Source organism: Phoenix dactylifera, unplaced genomic scaffold, assembly GCF_009389715.1.
Source record: "Phoenix dactylifera cultivar Barhee BC4 unplaced genomic scaffold, palm_55x_up_171113_PBpolish2nd_filt_p 000537F, whole genome shotgun sequence".
In the NCBI taxonomy this organism is placed as follows: domain Eukaryota; kingdom Viridiplantae; phylum Streptophyta; class Magnoliopsida; order Arecales; family Arecaceae; genus Phoenix; species Phoenix dactylifera.
The window spans coordinates 10,443-30,549 of record NW_024067946.1 but is presented as its reverse complement, the minus strand read 5'-3'; the positions used below and the strand labels follow the sequence as shown (position 1 = coordinate 30,549).

Genomic DNA, 20,107 nt, shown 5'->3' with positions numbered 1-20,107 from the left:
TTTATGCAACACGGGGAGGCAACTGATTGGTGGGAGATGGAGAAAGGAAAGCTAGGGATGAATGATGCATCCTTTACTTGGGAAGGATTTAGAGAGGTCTTTTATAAGAAGTATTTTCTCTAGAGTATCCGATTTCAAAAATTTTGGAAGCTCTACCGACTGGAGCAGGGCAGTATGATGGTTGCCCAATATGCAACAAAGTTTGAATGAATGTCCAGATATGCTCCAACCTTGATAGCAGTGGAGAGCAACGGGATTAGAAAATTTGAAAATGGGACTTAGGGATCGAATCCAACATCTATTGATTGCACTTGAGCTATTCACCTATAAAGAGGTTGTTAACAAAGCCTTGATGATAGAGAAAGGACCTAATGATGCTCAAGCTGTAAAAGAGAAATATTTGAAGAAAAGGGTCCTGCCAAATGTTTCTTAAGTCAAAGTAGTAGACCCTTCGAGTCAAAGACCAAGAGATCGAACCCTGCTGCGGGAGAAATATTTGAAGAAAAGGGTCCTGCCAAATGTTCCTTAGAGTCAAAGTAGTAGACCCTTCAAGTCAAAGACCAAGAGATCGAACCCTGCTGTGGGAGACAGAGAGCAGTCTCAAGATGATATCAAGTCTTACCAATGTAGTGGACCTCATTACTTGAGAGAGTGTAAGCAGCCTAGTGGAAATTGCTTCATATGTAATCAACAGGGCTACAAGACAGTTGCTTGTCAGATGCGACCAGTGCCTCTGTCCACTCAAGAAGTTCTAGCAAAGCGAGCATCTCATGATGGACAACAAGAAGGAGGCGGCAACAGAGTTCTAGGACCTAAGGGGGAGTTTATGCACTCACCCAACATGATGCTAAGGCTTCTAACTCAGTGGTGACAGGTACTAAACGAGTTATAAATATTCTTCCTTGCAATACATGCTAATGATTGTTACATGAGATGTATGTTTAGCTTAGCCTTTCTGATTGAATTGATGGTGTCCTGTTGCTTGGTAATTAACTTATTATATCATAAGAAAAGTTTATGATGAAATTTCTCCAATGGCAAACTGTTGTACCTTTCGGGCACTGCATGGCATGTACTTGCAGATGATGAAAATCCTTTGGAGTGTAAATATGGTAAAGCATAATTCCGCATGAGAACAGCTTATGTGCACATCAATTTTTTCAAGGTGATTCCTCAAATATAAATATATCGATGATAAATTACGAAATCTTTTCCATTGCAACAAGAAGCTATTTGTTGCTGATGATTTTTAAAGATATATGAAGCTAACATTATGCAGACTAAGTTCCCAAAATTGAATTCTGTTTACGCAACTGCTCAGCATGTCCAAAAATTTGGACATCTTGTATGCCAAATATGCCACAATCAAACATCGACACTGTTGGAAGTTTAAAAATGACTTGATTAGAAGTTAGACCACAAGTTAAACCTGCATGGCAACTATGCCGGTAGAAAGTACAAGTTGTAACAATTTTTTTGTGACAACTACTAATAGAACTGCTAAGCGTGTCTATCCTGCTCATTTCCTTCCATTAGAACTGAACCAACCCTCAGGTCAGTAATAATCCATGGCTAAGCAAATCATCCCAACTTGATCCCTGACAAATGGGAGTCGGATGCACACCGAAGCACGTCCGTGCATGAGTGAACTAAAGCTAAAGCAGTGTTATTATTAGCGCAGCTACATAAATATCACTTTTGATGGTACAATTGATTGCACAGGGGGTACTGTGCTGATCTATTAATTGATATTCAAATGAAGTTCTTCTTTCAACTTGTTCCTCTTCCACATCCCCTTCAATTTTTCACTCACTACAAGTTGGGAAGCATTTTAAAATTGGATTTGGACCTAATGGAATAGATGAAGACTAAGGTTTGGACAAATCAAGGCGGTCTGGTATATAATTCACTTAAGACAGGTATTCATAGTCTTGAGGAAAGCAAATACTCGTAGCTTGTCAGAATATTTAATCAGACAGTACGACATTCTGAAAAATAAAAGAGGAAAAGAGGTTAAAAATGAAAGAATGTAGGAAACATCTCCATGTGCTGATCTCAGTAGAGATGTGTGAGATACGGGGCTGAAGTCGGCAGCCCTCGCCGACTTCAGCCCCGATTCGATTCGGGAGGAACCGGAACAGAGGATCGCGATTGCGATCCTCTCCGGCTCCTCCGGGGAACAAACGGGGCAAGGGCGCCGCGGGTATCCCGCGGCACCCCTCCCAGTCCATCCGTGGCCAATTCACGGCCGCGGATCTCGCTTGACCGCCGCGAAAATCGCGGCGGAGGGCCGTTATAATGGGGCGTTAAAACCCCATCTTCCTTCCCCTAGGGCCACCGCCGAGCTCCCTCTTCTTCCTCTCCTCCCTCCTCCCTCTCCTTCCTCTGCCTTTGCCTCCCAAGTGGCTGGCGTGCCGCCGGATCCACCACCATCACCACCCGCGCCTTCCCCTATTGTGGAGATTCGCATCCCTCGGTTCCGAGCGCCGCCGCCACCGCTTGACCGCCGGATCGAGCCTCCCCCGGCCGAGATCCGCCTACCTGAAGTAGGAATTAAGCGAGAAGAGGTAAGTGACTTAATACTTCAAGTGTAATTTTCAAATTACTTGATAAATAGATTAAATTCTGATAAATATTTTGTATTCTGTAAAAATGGGTCAGGCATGTTAAATTTTATTTGAAAATCATGTTATATGCTCTGAAATCCGTGAAATATGACTGCACAGTTTATGAAAACTATTTTATATATATATGCATTCTCAGCATGGCTATGATCTGTTCTGTTCTGGCCCCGCCAATGGGGATTATACGTTGGACCTGTCGACTTGTAATCTGTGAGGAACCGGTTTCGACACCGCTTCACCGGTGATTAGAATAGTGGTTTCTGGACACCGTTTCCACCGGTGACTAACAATAGTGGTTTCTGGCACTTTGTGCAACCCATGCCACTGGGTTACGTGGCCGTAGCCTATCATGTTGAGATTATGATATCAGAGTTTTATAAAAAAAAATGATATTATTTGTGATTGGTTTCAAACATTGTCCTGTATTTTGATCTGATATGCTCTGACCCCACTCTGGGGTATTTTGTTGCTTACTGGGCTAGTGTAGCTCATTATTCTGTTTTCTCCATTTTTCAGATCCAGAGGCTTGATTGCACGGGATTGGAGAGTGCGTTAGAGTTTCTGATGATTCTTCAGTTATTGGCATTTTAGTTAGTTTAGTTTGGATATTTGAATTATGTTGGTATATGTTATTTTGGAATTTTGTAAGACCACTTTTGAACAATTTAAATAATTATGTTATCTTTGAAAAGCAGATAATTTAAATAATTATCTGCTTTGGTATGATCTGCTGCCTTGCGCGCCCGTGCGGCCCGCCGTGCGGGCGTGCGGCGTCTGCCGTGCCTCGGGCTCGGGGTGTGACAGTTTTGGTGGTATCAGAGCTTAGGTTTCAGATTCATAGGGATTATGTTTGAAACAGTCATATTTGAGCCTAAGTTTTAAGATCCTTAGGATTCGTTGGAAAGTTGAGAGATGGGGTAGTAACTAGACAAAGGGATAATGTTCATTTGCTTTGATTATTTTTGTATTATTCTGTTTGGATTAATATTTTTAAAATTTATATATTTTCATTGAATCAGAATGCCGCCTCGCCGTGTCCGTAGCTTGAATCGGATGGTTGGGCGCTCTCGGGGAAGAGCCCCCACTAACCAAACGGGCGAGGCATCGCATAACTCAGGGCCCCAAGGTCAATCAACTCCAGAAGCTGCTGCCGGAAATCAAACTCGGGTGCTCGAACTGATCGAGGAGGTCGTCGGGTTAGTACGCCAACAGAGGCAACAACCTCAGCAACCAGTCCAGCAGGATGTTGCTCCTCCTGAGCAAAGAAGGAGTATTGCAGAATTCAAGAGAATGGCCCCTTCGGCTTTTAAAAGCACTACTAGTCCTCAAGAGGCTGAAACCTGGATAGATGAAATGGAGAAAGCCTTCAGGGCAATGGAGTGCACCGATGAAGAAAAGGTCAGATTTGCCACCTATATGTTTCAAGACCGAGCTCATCATTGGTGGATGTCTGTGGAGCGCACATTGGCACCCGAGCAGGAGGCACTTACCTGGCAAAGATTCCGCACCGCATTCTACTCCAAGTATTTTCCCTCCAGTCGCCTGAGGGAGCTAGAGAGGGAATTTCTCAATCTGAATCAAGGAACTATGACTGTGGATGAGTATGAGGTAGAGTTTGACAGGCTATCTCGGTTTGCTCCCACCCTCGTCATGGATGCAGAGTCCCGGATGAGAAGATTTGAAGAAGGATTGAAGCCTCACTTACGTCGGAGTTTGGCCGCAATACACTCGACGAACTATGATGATCTGGTAGACAGGGCTAAGAATTTGGAAATTGTCTGGAAAGAAACATATGATGCCAAAGATAGGAAACAAAAAAAGAGGAGCAGAGATTATGATGCTCGCAGTGGACAGAATTCTAGCAAGACTGCAAAATCTCATAATCAATCTTGGCAATCAGGGAAGCAAGGATCTTATGGAAAAACTATTCCGCAAGAGAAGCATAAGTGTGATGCATGTGGTGGTATGCATAAGACTGAACACTGTAGACGATTATCCGGTGCTTGTTTTAGATGCGGCCAGCAGAGTCATAAGGTAGCTGAGTGTCCTCAACAGGACCTTCGATCAGTTCAGAGGCCTCAAACTACAAGAACCCAGCAAGTGCAAACTTATCATGCTCCGGCTCAGTCAGCTCAGCCTTCTTCTCCTAAGCAGCAGAAAGGGGGGAGACCACACACACAGGGTCGTATTTATGCACTAACTCAGCAGGATGCTCAGGCATCCAACACTGTGGTGTCAGGTACATTGCCAGTTGCTTCTGTTTATGCTCATACATTATTTGATTCTGGTGCTACGCATTCTTTTGTGTCATCTACATTTGTGCAAAAACATGACCTGCCTTATGTGCAATTAGAGTATTATCTGCATGTTAGCACTCCTGCCGGGAGCGGGATGATTGGTAACCAGGTCTGCAAGACTTGTCCGATTCAGATAGTAGGTAGAGACTTGCCTGCTGATTTGATAGTTATAGATATGCATGACTTTGACATAATCCTCGGTATGGACTGGTTAGCATCACAATTTGCCACCATTAATTGCCATGAGAAACGGGTAAACTTTCAGATCCCCGGAGATACCGAATTCAGCTTCGTAGGGAGTGGTGCTTATACCTCCCCTCGAGTTGTCTCTGCTATGCAAATTAAGCGGCTGCTTAGAAAGGGGAGTATGGCGTATATTGCCACAGTGGTTGATACCAGACAATCAGATCAAAGATTGGAAGATATTCGAGTAGTGAATGAATACCCTGATGTCTTTTCGGAAGACCTTCCTGGCTTGCCACCAGATAGAGAAATTGAATTTGCAATTGATTTAATTCCTGGTACCACACCAATCTCTAAGACCCCCTATAGAATGGCTCCAGCTGAAATGAAGGAATTAAAGGAGCAGTTGCAGGATCTTCTTGATAAGGGTTTCATCAGACCTATTGTTTCACCTTGGGGAGCTCTAGTCTTATTTGTAAAGAAGAAGGATAGTAGTATGAGATTATGTATTGATTATCGAGAGATAAATAAAGCAACAATAAAGAACAAGTATCCTCTACCAAGAATTGATGACTTATTTGATCAGTTAAAAGGTGCTCAGATATTCTCTAAAATTGATCTTCGTTCTGGGTACCATCAATTAAAGATAAGGGCTGAAGATGTGCCTAAAACTGCTTTTCGTACTCGTTATGGGCACTATGAATTTTTGGTCATGCCTTTTGGACTGACAAATGCCCCTGCAGCTTTTATGGATCTGATGAACAGGGTGTTCAGACCCTTTCTGGACAAATTTGTAGTAGTCTTTATTGATGATATCTTGATCTATTCTGGGAGCCAGGCCGAGCACGAGCAACATTTGAGGTTAGTACTGGAAACCCTAAGACAAGAGCAGTTGTATGGTAAGTTGAAGAAAAGTGAATTCTGGCTAGACAGTGTGATGTTCCTAGGGCATGTAATATCTAAAGAGGGTATCTATGTGGATCCAAAGAAGATCGAGGCAGTGGTCAACTGGAGCAGACCCAATAGTGTTACTGAGATTCGCAGCTTCTTGGGCCTAGCAGGATATTATAGACGATTTGTTGAGGATTTTTCCTCTATTGCTGCATCTTTGACTCGACTAACTCGTAAAGGAGTTAAGTTTGAGTGGTCAGATAAATGTGAACAGAGCTTCCAGGAGCTTAAGCAACGTTTGGTGTCCGCTCCCATCCTTACCCTTCCCTCTAGTGGCGAAGGTTATACCATCTACAGTGATGCCTCAAAGAAAGGATTGGGTTGTGTACTGATGCAGAATGATAAGGTTATTGCATATGCTTCCCGACAATTAAAGTCATATGAGGAGAACTACCCCGTTCATGATCTGGAACTTGCTGCTGTTGTGTTTGCATTAAAAATTTGGAGACATTATTTATATGGTGAATCTTGTAAGGTGTACACTGATCACAAAAGTTTGAAATACCTTTTTACCCAGAAGGAACTAAACATGAGACAGAGAAGATGGTTAGAGTTACTGAAAGATTATGATTTGTCTATTCATTACCATCCGGGAAAAGCTAATATGGTAGCAGATGCACTGAGCAGAAAATCCACTGGTAGTATTGCTGCCTTACTCACCTCTCAGAGGAATATTCTGGAAGATCTAAGGAAAGCAGAAATTGAGGTATGTTGGCATGACTCTGATGCACAATTGGCAAACTTACGTGTCCAACCTACCTTGATAGAGAGGATCAGGATTGCTCAAGCAGATGACCCTCAGTTGCAAAAGCTTAGAAGTGATATTGAATCAGGTTTTCAATCAGAATTCAGACTTCATGAGGATGGATCATTGAGATACAGGAACAGAATGTATATTCCAAATGACTCCGATTTAAAGAATGAAATTATGAAGGAAGCTCATAATACTGGATATACAGTGCATCCTGGGGGTACTAAGATATATAAGGATTTGAAAGGTACATTTTGGTGGAATAATATGAAGAGAGAAATTGCACAATTTGTGGCTCGGTGTTTGACATGTCAGCAAGTTAAAGCAGAGCATCAAAGACCGGCAGGGTTGTTGCAGCCCCTACCACTTCCTGAATGGAAGTGGGAACACATCACTATGGACTTCGTCTCCGGGTTGCCTCGCACTCTTAAAGGTTATGATGCTATATGGGTGATTGTGGACAGATTGACAAAGTCGACACACTTTTTGGCATTCAAAGTAGGAATGACCTTGGAAAAGTTTGTAGAGCTCTACATTGAACAAATAGTGAGGTTGCATGGAGTACCCGTATCCATTGTTTCCGATAGGGACTCGCGGTTTGTATCTCACTTTTGGAGTAGTTTGCATAAAGCCTTGGGGACCACTCTGAGCTTCAGCACAGCTTTCCACCCTCAGACTGATGGCCAATCAGAAAGAACCATTCAGACCTTGGAAGATATGCTAAGAGCTTGTGTAATGGATATGAAAGGTTCTTGGGACCGTCACTTGCCTTTAGTTGAGTTTGCATATAATAACAGTTACCAGGCAAGTATTCAAATGGCACCTTATGAGGCTCTATATGGAAGAAAGTGTAAATCACCTATCTGTTGGGATGATGTTGGTGAAAGAAAAATTATGGGCCCCGAGATTGTGCAACAAACAGTAGAGAAGATCCAGCTGATCAGGGAACGCCTCCGGATAGCTCAGAGCAGACAGAAAAGTTATGCAGATAATAGAAGAAGGAAACTGGAATTTCAGGTCGGAGATCATGTGTTTCTGAAAGTGTCTCCTACTAAAGGGGTGATGCGATTTGGAATACGCGGAAAACTCAGTCCACGCTATGTCGGCTGCTTTGAGATTCTAGAAAGAGTAGGAGCTGTCGCTTACAAAATTGGCACTCCCACCTTCACTGTCTGGAGTTCACAATGTTTTTCATGTTTCCATGCTAAGAAAGTATATTCCAGATATGAGCCATGTGGTAGAAGTGGCTCCCTTGCAGCTTAGAGAAGATTTGACATATCCTGAGCAGCCTGTACGTGTGGTTGATAGAAAAGAGCAAGTGTTGAGGAGGCGCACGATTCTTTATGTTAAGATCCAGTGGAGCAATCACTCAGAACGTGAGGCTACGTGGGAGCTGGAGGACGAGATGCAGGAAAAATATCCAGACCTTTTTGCAAGCTGAGGTATGTTAAATTTCGAGGACGAAATTTTTTTTAGGAGGAAAGAATGTGAGATACGGGGCTGAAGTCGGCAGCCCTCGCCGACTTCAGCCCCGATTCGATTCGGGAGGAACGGGAATAGAGGATCGCGATTGCGATCCTCTCCGGCTCCTCCGGGGAACAAACGGGGCAAGGGCGCCGCGGGTATCCCGCGGCACCCCTCCCAGTCCATCCGCGGCCAATTCACGGCCGCAGATCTCGCTTGACCGCCGCGAAAATCGCGGCGGAGGGCCGTTATAATGGGGCGTTAAAACCCCATCTTCCTTCCCCTAGGGCCACCGCCGAGCTCCCTCTTCTTCCTCTCCTCCCTCCTCCCTCTCCTTCCTCTGCCTTTGCCTCCCAAGTGGCTGGCGTGCCGCCGAATCCTCCACCATCACCACCCGCGCCTTCCCCTATTTTGGAGATTCGCATCCCTCGGTTCCGAGCGCCGCCGCCACCGCTTGACCGCCGGATCGAGCCTCCCCCGGCCGAGATCCGCCTACCTGAAGTAGGAATTAAGCGAGAAGAGGTAAGTGACTTAATACTTCAAGTGTAATTTTCAAATTACTTGATAAATAGATTAAATTCTGATAAATGTTTTGTATTCTGTAAAAATGGGTCAGGCATGTTAAATTTTATTTGAAAATCATGTTATATGCTCTGAAATCCGTGAAATATGACTACACAGTTTATGAAAAACTATTTTTATATATATGCATTCTCAGCATGGCTATGATCTGTTCTGTTTTGTTCTGGCCCCGCCAATGGGGATTATACGTTGGACCTGTCGACTTGTAATCTGTGAGGAACCGGTTTCGACACCGCGCCACCGGTGATTAGAATAGTGGTTTCTGGACACCGTTTCCACCGATGACTAACAATAGTGGTTTCTGGCACTTTGTGCAACCCATGCCACTGGGTTACGTGGCCGTAGCCTATCATGTTGAGATTATGATATCAGAGTTTTATAAAAAAAATGATATTATTTGTGATTGGTTTCAAACATTGTCCTGTATTTTGATCTGATATGCTCTGACCCCACTCTGGGGTATTTTGTTGCTTACTGGGCTAGTGTAGCTCATTATTCTGTTTTCTCCATTTTTCAGATCCAGAGGCTTGATTGCACGGGATTGGAGAGTGTGTTAGAGTTTCCGATGATTCTTCAGTTATTGGCATTTTAGTTAGTTTAGTTTGGATATTTGAATTATGTTGGTATATGTTATTCTGGAATTTTGTAAGACCGCTTTTGAACAATTTAAATAATTATGTTATCTTTGAAAAGCTGTATCTGCTTTGGTATGATCTGCTGCCTTGCGCGCCCGTGAGGCCCGCCGTGCGGGCGTGCGGCGTCTGCCGCGCCTCGGGCTCGGGGCGTGACAAGATGTGATAAATGTGAAGCGTTACATAAAGGATCGGCAGCAAAAAATGGTAATGTATATTGATTTTTGAACAGAAATCATGAAAAGGATTGGAAAATTTTAAGAAAGTATATTTCTATCCCATAGGCAATAATATTTTGCCTTGCATCATTTAAGGAGAAACAAAAACAATGTTTCATGTACCAGAAGGTGAGTTTCAGCTGGGACAGATCCTTTACTGCCACTAGATATTTGCAACATTATTAATTGTATCACATTCATAGAGGAAAAAAGAAATAGCTAAAATCTATTACTAGGCTTTGGATTAAATTGGAATATTGTCCTCCTAAGTCAAGTGAGGATAACCGGCACCTTTAAACCATAGAAAATGTAGTAATTACTTCCCCAGCTAGCTCCACGCAAGTCCCAACATATTTTACATGAAATTCGTGAATCAGTTTCAGTATATAGTTTCATGAATGCTATACTCTCTCAATGTACCCTCTCGAATACTTCACCATGCCAAAATGCTGATGTAGCCAATTGTTCACTCAAAAACATCTGACAATTCTATCCCATTTCCTTTGTTCATGCTGAGATCAAACAAATACATCTCTTCTCTTCTTTGGGTTGGGCTCGGGGTTCCCTTTCTTCATCATTGCCACAAACTCATCATAATTGATCCTTCCATCCTGTATAAAGGAAATGAAGAGGAATTAGAACACATTAGAGAATCTATGGCATCACTAAACCACAAGTTAGCAGAAGTATCAGCTGGTTGCCATTTTGGTTTGAGCTTTATGATAATTATCTAATCATAATTGATGTTTGTATATGATTTGTTTCGACTTACATTGTCGGCATCTGCTTCAGCAATGATGTCCTTAATATCTCGTCCATCGTACATGCCCTTCTCCTTAAGAGCTTGCTCAAGCTCCTCTCTTGTAATATAACTGAAGAATTAATGAACTAATATCATCAACAACTACTTCATCACAGTGTTTATCATTGGAATATGTTCTCAAAAATAAAAACTACTAGTTGGAAACTTCTAGTCCATCAACACTTTTGCACATACCCACTGTTATCCTTGTCAAAATATTGGAATGCTGTATAGAGATGCTCTTCTCTATCCATTCTGTTCATGTGCATTGTTGCTGTGATGAATTCCTCATAATCAATTGTTCCATTTCCATCTGCATCAGCCTGTTTTGAGCAGTGTCAGCCTCTGCAGATGAATAATTAAATACTGAACGATGTTTGAAAGCTTCTGCAGTACTTACAGCCTCCATTAGCTGTTGAACTTCATATTCCGAAAGCTTTGACCCCTGCTTGGAGAGCCCTTGCTTTAGTTCTTCAAAAGTTATCGTTCCATTGTTGTCAGTGTCCATGCTCTTGAACATCTGCTTCAGTCCCATAATCTCTTCCTCTGATAAGCACCCAGCAATCACCTGCAGAATTCACAATGAGAAACATTTGGATTAAGCATGTAGCATTGAGGTCTTAAGGTCTAATGGATGTTCTCTTCCAGAGGATAGTATCTGACTATGTGCTGCCATTTCCTTGGTAATGGATGAATGTAGCGACCTGATTACGTCTTAGCAGAAAAATTTATTTAAGGCTTGTTTGGACATTCCTACAGGATTGGGCTGAAAATTCTGTAGGAATCGGGCCTGTTAGCCCATCTAGTTTTCATTTTCTGAGAACCTGCCAAACCTAACCTAGATCCTAGTCTTTGGGATGCAGGAATAATAATGAAAAAAAGACCTATAGAGGTCTTCTTTTGGGTAGAGTTGGTTGATTCAGAATCATGCTTAAATAAATGGTCCAATCTACGAATCCTACAGAATTTTTAGCCCAGTTATGTAGGAATAGACAAACTGACCTTTAGTGGGATAAATTTTATTAGATGTTTAATACAAAACAGTAGCCAAGCTAGATGACTGGATCTGAGTGTAATTTGTTGTTAAATTTTAACCAGTAAGGTCGATGTGTTATCTCAGCATGCTACTTGCTGATAGTTTTACCAAGAAATTGTTGGACAAAGCTTTGGTGACTATGCAAGTAATGATGAGAAATTAGAAGCAATCATATAACAAATTACTGGCATCCTAATTTTCATCGATACATTAAAATAAAACAAGAATTTTACCCTCAGGGCCGCTTTCTTGAATTTGTTCATTGCTCTGAATTGTTTCAGCCTGTTGAGAACAGCATTATCAAGAGGTGTATCAGGTGCTTCTCCATCTTCCTTGATCCATGGATGATCTGCAGGATTAAAGATACCATGTTATGTGATGGAGACTCCCACAAGATAAATCACAAAATTTTCAATGGAATGTGACCTACTATAGTAAGATCACAGAAACTAAAAACATTTCAAAAAAACATTTGCATTTGAGACACAATCCTATGAAGTACAAAACTAAAATAAGACCTTAGATAGAAATACTGATGATTTATAATTTAAAAATTTCAGCCAACAATAATATTCCCAATGGTGGCTAAGGAAAAATGTGTTTATAAGCGATTAATGCGATGTTCAACTGACATAATGTGCATCAAAGAAAAAAAGAATATAAAAATAAAAAAATCTAATGCATTATTTTTTGTGACAAAGAAATCAAAACAGCCTAATACAAAATACATGTAGCTTCAAAAGTTGTCATTAATACACTGTTAACTATGCAACAAAAGAAAAGCTACAGGAATACTGACTGGAAAACCAGTGTTGTTTATTAGCTCATTAGCTTGGATGCTAGGAGGTGGCACATCAATCACCAAGACAAACATAAGAATCCAAAAATACAAATTGTTACAAAAAGCAATTTGTTTTACTTTTATTTACTGAGTTTTGTGAGCTTTTATGTAATGTATATATTTTCTTAAAGAAATTGTTAAGAAATTAGAAACTTAATGACACTTACTGAGAACTTCGAAGGCTGTTAACCTCTGCTTGGGATTAGAATTGAGCATCTTTCTGACAAGATCCTTTGCTCCAGAGGAGATGCTCGGCCATGGGTCACTTGCAAAGTCAACTTGTCCTCGCAGAATAGCATTGAAAATTCCATGCTCTGATTCTGTTTCAATGAGCTTACCATGACTAGTTTCTCTATTTTCTTGTCCATTATTAGGCCAATATATGTTCATGCGAAAGCAGGATAAGAAGCGCAAGTAAAAAAATGAAGGAGAGAATTACCATCCCAAAAAGGAGGCACTCCAGATAGAAGAATATAGAGAATAACCCCAATGCTCCATATATCAGCTTCTGGCCCATATCTTCGCTTCAGTACTTCAGGTGCAATGTAGTATGCACTGCCAACTATGTCTCTAAATACCTCACCTAATTAGGAACAACAAAACTGTTAGCTCAAAACTAGAAAATTAATTTACAAATAACATGGATGTCATATCTCATAGCCTGATATGCACAGAAAATAAATATGACATTTGTTGTGCATTTTTCGCCTGTGGTAAGGAAACAATATCAGATATTAAGAGGTGTTTAAAAGCCATTTCAAGTTATACAAGTATAGCATGCCAAAACATGCAATGATACATTAATAATTCATCAGCTGGGGTGAAGTGTTCATGGACATGATCAATTAATGCAGATTGAACATGGATTCAAAAAATAATAGATGGTATTGAAATATCTAAGGAAGAGGTTGACCCAAATCAAGATCATGAATATTTTTGACTTAACCCATTTTTTCTTAATTTTCTGATGAACCTATTACAAGTCATGACACATCTAATTACTACCAAATAAGGAGCACATGGGTAACATGTATAATTTTGCTGAAATGGATTTTGGAGAAAGAACATGGTATGGATGAATGCAAGTATTTTTACAAGAAAAGCTAGTTTTCATGTAATTGAAGTTCTTCAATTCAGACAAAATGAAGCATGAAGACAACAATTCACAACACATTACATCTATTTGCATGTCTAATATAATGATGATCATAAATTTTGCACTGAACCACTGAAGAAAGAGGCATGATGATGATGCAATAAAACATTTGCTTCAACAATTAAAGTTACCATCTCCTTGCTTAGAAAAGAAGCAAAAGCAAAAAGCAAAGTTACGACCATGAGGACTATTTTTTCCCCCTTTCAGAGAAAGAGGGAAGACCTAGCAGGAGTAAATTACCAAATCCATATATACTTGGTGTTCACCTCCCAAGTTGTAGTCCAAGAAGCTCATCCTATGGAGAAATGTGACTGCCTTCAGTTCACAACAGTCATAGGAACATCAAGTTATGGAATATTCTTTTTAAGAATATAAAGATATGTTGTATCCTGCCAAAAGAGGCGAATGAACTTCCTTAAGGATCTTTTTTAAATATTCAAAACACATTATCCTGGTCTTAGAGCAATTTAAAGCATATCTTTCAATTGTTTATGATAAGGATAGATGACCAAGAAGAGGGCAAAAGAAATGGTTCCAAGCATTATCATCACTCTTTCTTCTATTATAATTGTAGCATGGGTGAATATTAACAATTGTTCTATATATTAATAGATATGAATAATAACTGTTTACTTGATCCAGGCAGATCACTGGACTCGATGTGGACTATTTTTACCATTACAAGTATTCAAGAGGATCACCAAACTCAATGTGGATCACTTTGGCCACTGTAAGTATCCAAAAGGATTACCAACGTGATTAGAAACACTTTGGCCATTACGGATATCTAGGAAGATCATTAGACTCGATATGGAATACTTTAGCTACTACGAGCAGGACTGGACAAGATTCAAAAGCGAGATCCACCATATCGGAAAGCTGAGTAGCATGCCAAATTTCTGAAGGGTATAACTTAGTCATATGAGGACTAACTGGGATGATCGTTTTTTTTTAAGTTGGGTATCATTTTGAGATCTACAACTTTAGCCAACTCCTAGAGGTTGAACCGGATTGATATTCCATCATTTAGGCTCCGAAACAGACTGGTCAAACTGAAAGTTTTCTTTTCGGGTAAGACTTTCATTGGGCATAGGTCTTTATCCGAGAAGAATCAGGCGGAGCAATAGAAGGCAGAGTTGATGTACAAGTCGAGATCTACCTCTTCAAAAATTTTAGCTTTTTCTAAAATATTTTTATTAATCATATTTATTTTAGGATATTTAGTCCTATACGAACTAAAAGAGGAATCCAACCCAAATTGTAAAAGGGCGGACCTTACTAGTATTATAAATAAGGGCTATGTGCCTCAGTTTAATGTGTGAAGAATCATCAATGAAAGAAAAGGGACTTCAAGCCCTACTTTCGAGATTCCTCCATCTTCTTCTAGTTTTCTTTTAAAAGATTCGAGCTAAGCGAGTTGAAGAAATCTTTCTTCTCTCCAATCGAATCAAGTTGGTATTAGAGCCAAGTTCCTTTACATCTATGAGAGTAAGTTGGTATCAGAGTTATGCTTTTACTTGGTGGAATTCCAACTTGATCTAATCAAATTAAGTTAGTATCAGAGCTTTGGTCCTTTACATCTATGGGAGCCTTAGTGCATGGTCCAGACGTGTGAGTGGAACAAGCAGTCAAGAGAAGGATTATTCGTGCTTGAAGTACATTGAAGAATAAAGGTGAGTATGGCTACTACTTTTACCTTGAAGGATCATGAGATGATGGAATGTCTCGCATAACTAGAGAAGAAGGTAGTCCAACTCACTGAGATCGTGTTTCGATTGGCAATACCTCCAATACAAGCACCAATAACTCTATCTTCAAGCAAAACTAGGTGGTTCAGCTGTGAGGCAAGGATGCAAGCAATTTTTTATCTTTAGTTCTGATTTAGTAAAAGCTAAATCTCCTAAACAAGAAAAGATCTGATATAGGAGGATCACCAGACTCGATGTAGACCACTTTGACCATTATAAGTATTTAGGAGGATCATTAAACTCGACGTTGATCACTTTGGCCACTACGAGTATTCAAGGAGATCCCTAAACTCGATGTAAAATACTTTGGCAACCACGGATATCCAGGAGGATCACCAGACTTAATGTAGAACATTTTGGCTACTATGAGCAGAGCTGGACAAAGTTCAGAAGCGAGATCCGTTACATGAAAAAATCGAGCTGCATGCTAAACTTTCGGAGACCATAACTTGTCATACAATGCCCAATTGGAATAATATTTTTTTTGAAATTGGGTATCTTTTCAATATCTACAACTTTGGATAAACCTCTTAGGAGGTTGAATTGGGATAAAATTCTATCGTTTAGGCTCCGAAATGGACTAGTCAAACCGAAAATTTTCTTTTTGGGTAAGGCTTTGATCGGGCATAGCTCTCTGTTCGAGAAGAATCAGGTGGAGCGACATAAGGCAGAGTTTATATAGAAGTCAAGATGTACCTCCTCAAAAATTTTAGTTTTTTCTAAAATATTTTTATTAATCTATTTATTTTAGGATATCTAGTCCTATTCGAACTAGGAGAGGAATCCAACCCAAATTGTGAAAGGGAGAACTCACTAGTATTAAAAATAGAGGTTATGTACCTCAGTTTAAGGTATGAAGAATCATCAATGAAAAAAAAGGAGACTTAAAGCCCTACTCTCGAGATTCCACCATCTTTTTTTAGTTTTTTTTTCGAGACATTCGAGTTGAGCAGATTGAAAAAAATCTTCCTTCTTCCCGATCAGATCATTACTGGTCATTAACAGAAGTACGTCATGAAAAATAAACTAAATTATGAGCATGTCGGTCATTTGAAATAGTTTATTTGAATGGGTTTGTTACTCCGGAAGCATCGTTTTAAGATATCATTTTGATCTAGGATAAATTTTAAGAAAGTTTGTGTCAGTTGTATGAACAACTAATGCCTTTTGATCTAGTAATGAACATACCCCAGCTTGTTTGGGATTAAGGCTTAGTTGAGCTGAGTTGAGTTAGTTTTTCTTGTAAAGAACATGCGTGGAGTTTCTTCTCATCAATTACCCCATTCCCCTTCATCTAGGAAAAAAGAAAATGTACCAATCCTCTCAATACATACGCATAAATTTCTAACATCAGGAGATCAAGATAAAAATAAAAGGGAAGGAAAACCTTACCTTGCTTGAAGAAAACTGAGAGCCCAAAATCCGTGGCCTTGAGTGGTGCATTCTCATCCTTATTCAACAGAAGGAAGTTCTCCGGCTTCAGGTCCCTGTGAATTACCCCCATCGAGTGGCATGTGTGGACTATTTGCACGATTATCCTCAGGAGTGAGGCGGCTGCGCGCTCTGTGTAATGCCCTCGGGCGATAATCCTGTCGAAGAGCTCCCCTCCGGCGCACAATTCCATAACCAAGTGCACTGACTGCTGGTCCTCATAAGCCCCCTTCAACTCGACGATATTGGGCTGCCCCGACAAGTGGTACATGATCTGGACCTCCCGGCGAACATCTTGGATGTCCTCCTTATTGACGAGCTTCCGCTTGGCGATGGTCTTGCAGGCGAATTGCTCGCCGGTGGCCTTGTGGGTGCAGCGGTGGGTCACGCCGAACTGCCCTCTGCCGAGCTCTTTCCCCATGCTGTATGTGAAACGGACGTCCTCCATGGGGCGGCCAAGCACAGGTCCAATGCGGGCAGGCTTGGCAGGCGGCCGGGAGGTGGCGGCAGCAGCAGCGGCTGGTGAAGCATTGTGCGGAGAGGGTTTTGAAGCTCGGACGGCGTCAAAAGGTGCGGCACGGTGGTTGGTGGGTTTCGGAGCCTTGTGTTTGCTGCCATGGGACAAGCAGTTGCCCATGGTGATGGGAAGAAAGAAAGGGGAATATGACTGTTAAGAGGTGAAAAGGAGGCTTGGGAAAGGGCTTGCATGCAATAAGGGAGGGAGAGGACGGAGTAGAAGGAAAGATGGAAGAAGACTGGGGAGAATGGATGGTGACTTGAGAGGAATTTTAGCGGGGAAGGAGGTGGGATGATTTGTTCAGGAAGTTTGGGTGGGCGTGGGAGGAAAGGCGAGGAGGGATTGGCGGGAAGCAACGGTTTTTGGGTGGGGAATGGGGATGCTTTTCGTGGAGGGATTGGAATTAATAGTTAGATTGATAAAGTGAAGTCTAGAGACTGTTTGGCCTTTTTATCTCCTTTTATTTATTTTTAAAATTAAAATTACTGGAATGGAGATAAAAGATATGTTTCTTACTAATATTTATTTTTTTATTTTTAGAAATTGTTATCATTACTTCTAGAAAAAATAAAAATAAGAATTTCTATATCCATTATTTTTAAAAATAAGAAACTCATATCTTTTACCATCTTAATTAATTCCATCTTGCTGCTACTATCTCTATTGTCATCTCCACAACATCATCACCACAACTATTGTTGGCATGCACCAAATCCATCACCCAAGTCAGTATGTAACAAGGTCACATACTCTTTAAGACAAGGTCCGAGAGAATATGCAACACATGTACATTTCCATCATAATGTCAATATTTTGGGCAATTATGTTCCTTAATTCATAACAAAATAGTTTCATCATTGATAAATAACAAAAGTAATCTTGATACAAAATTTAATTATTTAACTAGCATCAATGATGCTCTACTTATTCATTGTCTCACTAGTGAACCCAAACCATAGCCAAGTACTATGCATTCTTGATGACCCAAAGATTGATTCATAGATTGATTTTGATGATCACAAAACCTTGAAGTATAGATACTAATGTTTATGTTGCAAGGAGAAAGATATTTATTTTGCAAGGAACATAGCAAGTTGGAAGAACACAAGAAGGCCTCCAAAGCTCTCAAGTTGGAAGAAAGCTACAATTTATTGGCCCAAGCTTAAAGTTCAAAGGATTCAATTTGGAAGAGTAAAATCAAAGGAAAAATTCAAAAGAATAGTCTTCGAGTCGACTCCTGAGGATTTCGAGCCGACTCCAATGTTTACCGAGTCGACTCCGGGGAAGTATGAGTCGACTCCTAGGAATCACAGGCAGAAAAGTCAGAGAGCAGTTTTCGGGTCTGAGATTCGAGTCGACTCCAGTGGAACGCGAGTCGACTCCGATGGTTGGTAGGTCGACTCCAAAGAAAGCAAGAGTCGACTCTCAGCGGAACACAAGGAAAAAGTCAGAGAGCATTTTTGGGACTCTGAGATTCGAGTCGACTCCCGCATTGCACGAGTCGACTCCGAGACTCCGCGACCATCGACAGACAGAAAATCATGTTACTGCCTCTGAGATTCGAGTCGACTCCCAGACAGCTCGAGTCGACTCCAAGACAGCTTCACATCAAAAAGGCAGAAGGCTGTGTTTCGCAAGCTGAGAGCCGAGTCGACTCCAAGGAAGTTCGAGTCGACTCCAAGACTGGACGAGCCAAAAGACAGAGGATCGAGAGTTCGGGCTCTGAGATTCGAGTCGACTCCCAGGACAGTCGAGTCGACTCGAGAGGACAAAATTCAAAATTGGATCCACGGACTTCAGTGGAAGAGCCGACTCCAGAATTGCCAAGTCAGCTCCAGAAGTTGGCGAGTCGACTCCGGGTTAAGTCGAGTCGACTCCCAGTCGAGGCAAGCACATTAATTCAAATTTGGAACAGTGGCCGAGTCGTCTCCGGTAAAACACGAGCCGACTCCTGCAACAGGCGAGCCGACTCCTGATCGCGCGAGTCGACTCCGATCCCAACGGTCATATTGTCAGGAGGTGCAGACTGGTTCCAACGGCTCTATTTTTGTCTCTAACGGCTATATTCTTGTTTCCACGTTATCAAAAGCTATAAAAACAAGAAGAGAGCTAGGAGAGAACTTATGGAAGTGGGAGAAAACATTTAGGGAAGAGATTCCAAGGGAAATCTCCCATAAGCACAATAAGGGCCATTCAAAGTGAAATAGAGAGAAGAAGAGCTTCCAAGTGTATCCCAAAGCTTCCTCTCCATCCGTGTGCTGCCGCGGTGATTCTCTACTTCGTGCCAAATCAGAAGAGGGTCAAGTAAAGAAGAAGTCGAGCTCCTCCATCTTCAAAACTCGTTTGAGGGCTTCTCTTTACTCTATTTGTTTATATTGTTATATTTGCTTGTTTAAGAAGCTTTGATCTGTTTTTATTCTTTGTTTTAATATCTTGTAACTTGATTCAATCAAGGGATTGAATCAAGGGGATAAAGGTTTGTTGGTGAGCCGAAAGGAAAACCAACGGTGTAAGGTTTGTTGGTGAGCCAAAGGGAAAACCAACGGGGTTTAGGTTTGTTGGTGAGCCGAGGGTAAAACCAACGTGTAAGGGTTCGATTGTGATCCCGGAAAAACAATCGGGGGTGGTTCTAGTCGGTGAGCCTGGGAAAACCGACCGAGTTCGTTGTGACCTCGTAAAACAACAAGTTGGGTTGTGAGCTTGTAAAACAACCGGCTGTAATCTGTAGGATTATAGTGAAATTCCCAAGAGGTCTTGGGGAGTGGATGTAGGTGCTGGGATGCCCCGAACCACTATATTTTTGTTGTGTTTGTGATGCTCTTTGTTGACTGACCTCCTCACTCACTTACTTAGATATTAAGCTTGCTTAACTCT

At 41.2% G+C, this 20,107-nt stretch overlaps 1 pseudogene; it reads right to left on the bottom strand.

Moving 5' to 3' along the window:
* Positions 1 to 10,031: 10,031 nt before the first annotated feature.
* On the bottom strand, positions 10,032 to 18,203 carry LOC103713305 (annotated as a pseudogene).
* Positions 18,204 to 20,107: the final 1,904 nt, after the last annotated feature.